Here is a 6,108-nt window from a genome sequence, read left to right as displayed (position 1 = left end):
TCTTCTGGCTTTCCTTAATGAGACTTGATCATCCTCTTTTAGAGATTCTGGTGAACCTTTTGGTGTTGCCTTAGACATATCAAAAGCTTTTGACAGAGTCTAGCACAAAGCTTTGATTTCCAAACTACCCTCCTATAGCTTCTATCCTTCTCTCTGTAACTTCATCTCAAGTTTCCTTTCTGACCACTCTGTTGCTGCTGTGGTAGACAGTCACTGTTTTTCTAAATCTATTATGTTCTTTAGGGTTCTGTCCTGTCACCCACTCTCTTCCTATTATTCATCAATGATCTTCTAAACTAAATTTCTTGTCCTATCCACTCCTATGCTGATGATACCACCCTGCACTTTTCCACATCTTTTCCTAGATGTCCAACCCTTCAGGAAGTAAACAGTTCACACAGGGGAGCCACAGAATGCCTGACATTTGATCTCTCTAAAATTTCTGATTGGGGCAGAGCAAACGTGGTATTATTCAATGCCTCAAAAACTCAATTTCTCCTTCTATCAACTCGACACAACTTTTCAGACAACTATCCCCTTTTCATCAATGTCACTCAACTGTCTCCCCTCTTCTACACTGAACATCCTTGGTCTGTCCTTTTCTTATATAAACTGAAACTTCACATCTCATCTCTACCTGGGGGGGTTCCACTCATACCACTCTTAGACAGGGTAGAATCAAAAGCTTTTTGTCTCATCAACTCCTCTCCTCTAACTGACTGTCTTCAGCCTCTTTCTCATCGTTGCAGTGTTGCATCTCTTGCTGTCATCTACCGCTATTTTCATGCTAACTCCTCTTCTGATTTTGCTAACTGCATGCCTCCCCTCCTCCCGCGGCCTCGCTGCACAAGACTTTTTTCTTTCACTCACCCCTATTCTGTCCACCACTCTAATGCAAGAGTTAACCAGTATTCTCAATCATTCATCTCTTTCTTTGGTAAATTCTGGAACTCCCTGCCTGCTTCTGTAATTCCACCTTCATATGACTTGAATTCCCTCAAGAGGGAGGTTTCAAGACACTTATCCTTCAATTTTTGACTACCGCTTCGGACCCTGTTCGGGGACCGGTGGCCCTCCTTAATTAAAAAGAAAAAAAAAAAAAGTCGCCCAAGACACGGCCTGGCCTGAGGTTGTTGTGTCCACGCTGCACCTGAGCCTGACTCAATCCTTGAAGATGACCTTGGGTGGCTGCTGCAGTTAATTCTGCCACGCGCAATTAACACTGTGGATCGATGTGAACGTAACTACTGCTTCTAACAAAGTAATCAAATTTTTTGGATCAGAAAGAATGAAGACTATGGACCAGCAGCACAGTAGTAAAGGCGTACGCTTACTCAGTGAACATCGTCCTTGTTAGGCTGTCACGTGACCTTCAGAGACCAACGGAATGAGTGACTGCCACTCCAGGCATCGGAGTCATTTCACGGCTTAAGCCAAAAGCGAAACTAGTCAGGAATAAACTCGCCTCATAACGTCTGTGTCTCTCTCTTGATCTCCACCTCCAATAAATAGTTAAATAAAACACTTCAATGGTGACTTCTGGGAGTCAGGCCACAAGAAAGGAATAATTAATTCTTTGAAAACAAACAATAACCTTTCAGCCCTCTAAGGCATGATTTCTCTTGCGTGCAACAGCGGATACAAACTTTGCTGTCCATTTTACCAACTACAGCCATCTTAATTGAAATGAGCAGACTGGAGAAGGACGCGGTTAATTCTTAACAAAACAACTTGATGTGTAAGAAACCAATCTCAGTATCGGGTGTTCTCGTGTCAAGTACATTAGGAAGCATAATATAGAGCGGCAAACCACAACGCTTCACAAAAGACGGTTCTTGAATCCGATCCGGTAGGGAAAGGGGAGGAGGCGATACCTGAGCGATACTTGGTGACCAATGTGACTGTAACTATAAGTGATCCCTATGTGCACTGCAAGAACCATGTTGTAAAGGAGGAAGGCTGTGTTAGAAATAAGAACATAATAAAATGAAGGAAGCTGCAAGAAACCATTAGGTCTACGTGTGGGTGTCCGTGTTGATGATGATAGTGGCGATAGTGGTGATGGTGATAGATGACCTTTAGTCCTGAAGAAATGTCAGGTGCAGTTTGGACACACACACACACCATCTCTAGTCTAATACCATCTCACCGAATTAGCACCTTCCTGTGAAACCTTCCTTCTCTTGCCTCTGTGGTTCTCAATGTGCATCATTCCATCTCATAATATTGTGCGTTCATTTTTCTCCTTCCTCTATCAGGTAAACTCCTCCTCCCTGCCTTTGAGGGTAATATTCACGCAGTCCCAGTGCATCGTACCTGTTGCGTCTCACCTCCTCCATCTCGCTCCTATATTAAATTTTCTTTAACTTCCTTCCTCCATTCTCTCTCTCTCCTGTTACTCTTTCCCTGCATGTTTCCCCCTTCAGCCTCTCTTCCTTCCTTCCTACTCTTTCTGTATGTCTTATTCTTCTTTCTCTTCCTCCTGTCTTCCGTTGCTCTTCTCTCATCTCCTGTGGGATGTAGCGGTGGGCGTGGGGGTGCCAGGGACAGCCAGCCTCAGTCAGTCGTCCGCCGCCGCACAGACCACACATTCGCTCCCTCATCCGCGTCCGGCCGCCGTCCTGCCCTTCCCCCCCAACACGTTTACACCTCCGAGGTACAGCGACTCTTGTTCCCTTTGTTACCCTGTACTGCCCGTCCCGTCCCTTCCCGAGGCCACAGACCTCCACGTACTGTCCAGTGCCACACATTCACAAGTACACTTGCCCACCACGGATTACTAGTGTGGAGTTACGTAATACTGTTTATTTTTCTATATATAGTGATCCATAAGTTTGTTATTACCTGTTACGGATTTACTTGGCTGCGAGAAACAAGTATACACACACGAACAGACAGAGAGAGGCACAGGCACACACACTCCAAGGGGTTTGTGATGCTTCAATTGCTACACTCATTCCCTCATTCTACACGTCATCTCACCCCTCAGCTCCCTCGCTACACAGGCTTCCCCACACGTGTTGCTCTACGTGGGTCATTCATTCAGCACAAACAGTGACACAGGAGGTGCACCATTCATCCCACGTGAGGACTCCAGCTCTGAGGTGACGCATGACTCTCCCTCCTCCTCCCCTCCCACCCTCAGTATATGATAGGTCACGGAAAGGTCACTTGTTAACACACACACACACACACACACACAAGGCGGGAAGAGAGAGAGAGAGAGAGAGAGAGAGAGAGAGAGAGAGAGAGAGAGAGAGAGAGAGACCTACCATATAAAATGACTCGTACACATTTAAATTACACAACTTTCATTTTTCAAAACATGACATCTATTGAAAAAAAAAATACAAAAAATAAGGGATTAACCACGACCACGACCACCTCCTAACTTAACCTAACCCACTATCAACTTACCACGACCACCACCACCACCACCACCACCACCACCACCACCACCACTATAACCACTATCAGCTTTCCAAACTACACCGAACAAACATTATTGCCGCTATCAACCACCACCACCACCACCACCACCACCACTACCACTACCATCACCACCAACATCAACAACAACCACCGCCGACATGACACAACAAACTAACTCACTTTTCACTCATCTTCGTGCCCTCTACTTCCTCCTCCCTCTTCTCCCCCCCCCACCTCCTCCTCCATCCTCAAGGTCACCTCAGCATCCGTCACGTGGGCACTAGACGATGATTATTAGTGTAGTTTTTTTTTTTGTTGTTGAGTAGTCTTCCGTCTCATTGCATTCCCTTTTATTATTTCCGTTCCAGTCTGATGTTCCGTATAGATGTGTGTGTGTGTGTGTGTGTGTGTGTGTGTATACTACATCCTCACTTAGCTTGCTCCAAACTTCTATATTCTCTGTGGGAAACTATATTTCATTATGTTATTCAAACACCTTCCTTTTCTTAGCTTTTTTTTTATGTAGCCTCGTGTGCATTTGGTACTACTATATCTGGTGGTGGTGGTGGTGGTGGTGGTGGTGGTGTGTGTGTGTGTGTGTGTGTGTGTGTGTGTGTGTGTGTGTGTGTGTGTGTGTGTGTGTGAGAGAGAGAGAGAGAGAGAGAGAGAGAGAGAGAGAGAGAGAGAGAGAGAGAGAGAGAGAGAGAGAGAGAGAGAGAGAGAGAGAGAGAGAGATACAAGCGCTAGGAGTATAATCAAGGTGGGTGAGAGGAGGCAATTAAGTTATCTGAGAAAAAGTCATTAGCAAGAGGGTGGGAAAAATCAGGTAAGCAAGATTGAAGAGCGGGCGAAGGCAGGTAATAAAGGCGGGCAGGTGAAAGGGGAGGACAGGTGTACACATACCTGATAACACGCCACCACTCCCTTACCTCACCTTGCTCACTACACCTGTTGGACACACCTTCCCCACCCCTCTACCTGTTGCTTCAGTAGGGGAGGGGAAGATGGAGGGATAGAGGGGAGGGTGGGAGGAAAGAAAGAAGAAGGGGAAGAGAGGGGAGTGAGTGGGGATAGTGAAGGTGTGATTGTCTTACTTCCTGGACTGCACTTTCTTTCCTTTACTGTCCTCTGTTCTTTCCCTTTCTCACTTTTCTTTCTTTTTATCCATGATTTGACTTCATTATTATGTTTTGTTTTGTTTTTTTGCGCTAGCGTGATTTTTCTTTTCGTGTGTGTGTGTGTGTGTGTGTGTGTGTGTGTGTGTGTATGTGTTGCAGGAAATGGACGCTGATGCCGGTGGTTCTGTATGGGACAGACCCTGCATGTGACAGCCACACTTTTGAATAATTCACCATTGATTTCTTTCGTTGCGTTAATGCTACGACTCTATGGATTTCTCTCCGGTAATTTACACTTAGCAATATATCGATTAATTCCTTCCCAGCTCGTATTAAGGCAAACCTCGCATCGATCCTCCTCCATTATGGGCCTTTAATATATTACACAACCCGAAACTTAGGCAATGGACCAAGCGTCGCACGACAACAGCCAGTTTTTCACGAATACAACTTAAAAAAAAAGCATAGCAATTGATGGTTCTTTAGGAAGTGAGTGACTGGTTTTAAGTGCGCAATCAGGTTCATGTGACACCTGTTCCTTCCGGCAGCTGAGGTCGCGCTGTGAGCCAAGCAGCATGTGGTCGAGGGTGGAAGGTACAGGCAATCATTTTGCCACACAACCACACAACCCAACATTAAAAGATCAGTGCATGGTTTCTTCTGGCAGCTAAGGTCGCGCAGTGAGTTATTTAGCGTGTGGTCGAGGGTGGTAGACAGGGGCAGCCACACAGCCAAAGTCACTCTGTCTCACAGCTCACTCAATGCGATTCTACATGAGGGAGCGTCATCTTTACCGCAGGAACTGATCGTGTTAGGCTTGTTTACAGAGTACTAAGAGTGAGTCAGTATCAAACAGTACACCGTGATGAGAGTACTCGCAAGAATGGCAGTGCGGTAACATACACCATCACGATCGTCAGTGTCATCAACTCGTTTCCAATCGGTGCACAACGGCAAAACAGAGCGAGGGACTGACCACTTGAAGGGGAACTGCCAGAAAAGGCCCAAGTGACTGTGACAACAATAAATCTGGCCGGGAACAGGGATTTATGCCAAGCCTGTCAACAACGTCCTGTGATTGATGGCTGGCGAGGCGAGATAACAGAAGAGCAGCGTGTCAGGGCCTACAGTTTTCACACCAACTATCAGCAAACTCCTACACAGCGTGTAGTAATAGCACGTGAAATGCGGATGAGATAACGCTTTGACTGCTCCAGAAACATAAAAAAAAAATATATATAGTAAGAAGAGAAAGAAAGAAAAAAAAAAGATAAAAGTTAAAACGTATAACAGCCTTCGTTTCCTTACTGTGCTGAGGAGAGAAGTTCCCAGCCATTCGCCTTCGATTCTTCTCAGCGTCTGAAACAATACACAGAATACTAGTAAAGCGATTTTCTATTTAATTATTTATTTTCTGTTATTCTACTGTGGCAGTAGTAGTAGTAGTAGTAGTAGTAGTAGTAGTAATAGTAGCAGTAATAATAGTAGCAGTAGTAGTAGTAGTAGTAGTAATAGTAGTAGTAGTAGTAGTACTATTACTACTACTACTACTACAGTA

This window comes from Scylla paramamosain, chromosome 6 (genome assembly GCF_035594125.1).
Source record: "Scylla paramamosain isolate STU-SP2022 chromosome 6, ASM3559412v1, whole genome shotgun sequence".
Classification (NCBI taxonomy): domain Eukaryota; kingdom Metazoa; phylum Arthropoda; class Malacostraca; order Decapoda; family Portunidae; genus Scylla; species Scylla paramamosain.
The sequence above is the reverse complement of the archived record's forward strand: the minus strand, read 5'-3'. Positions refer to the sequence as shown.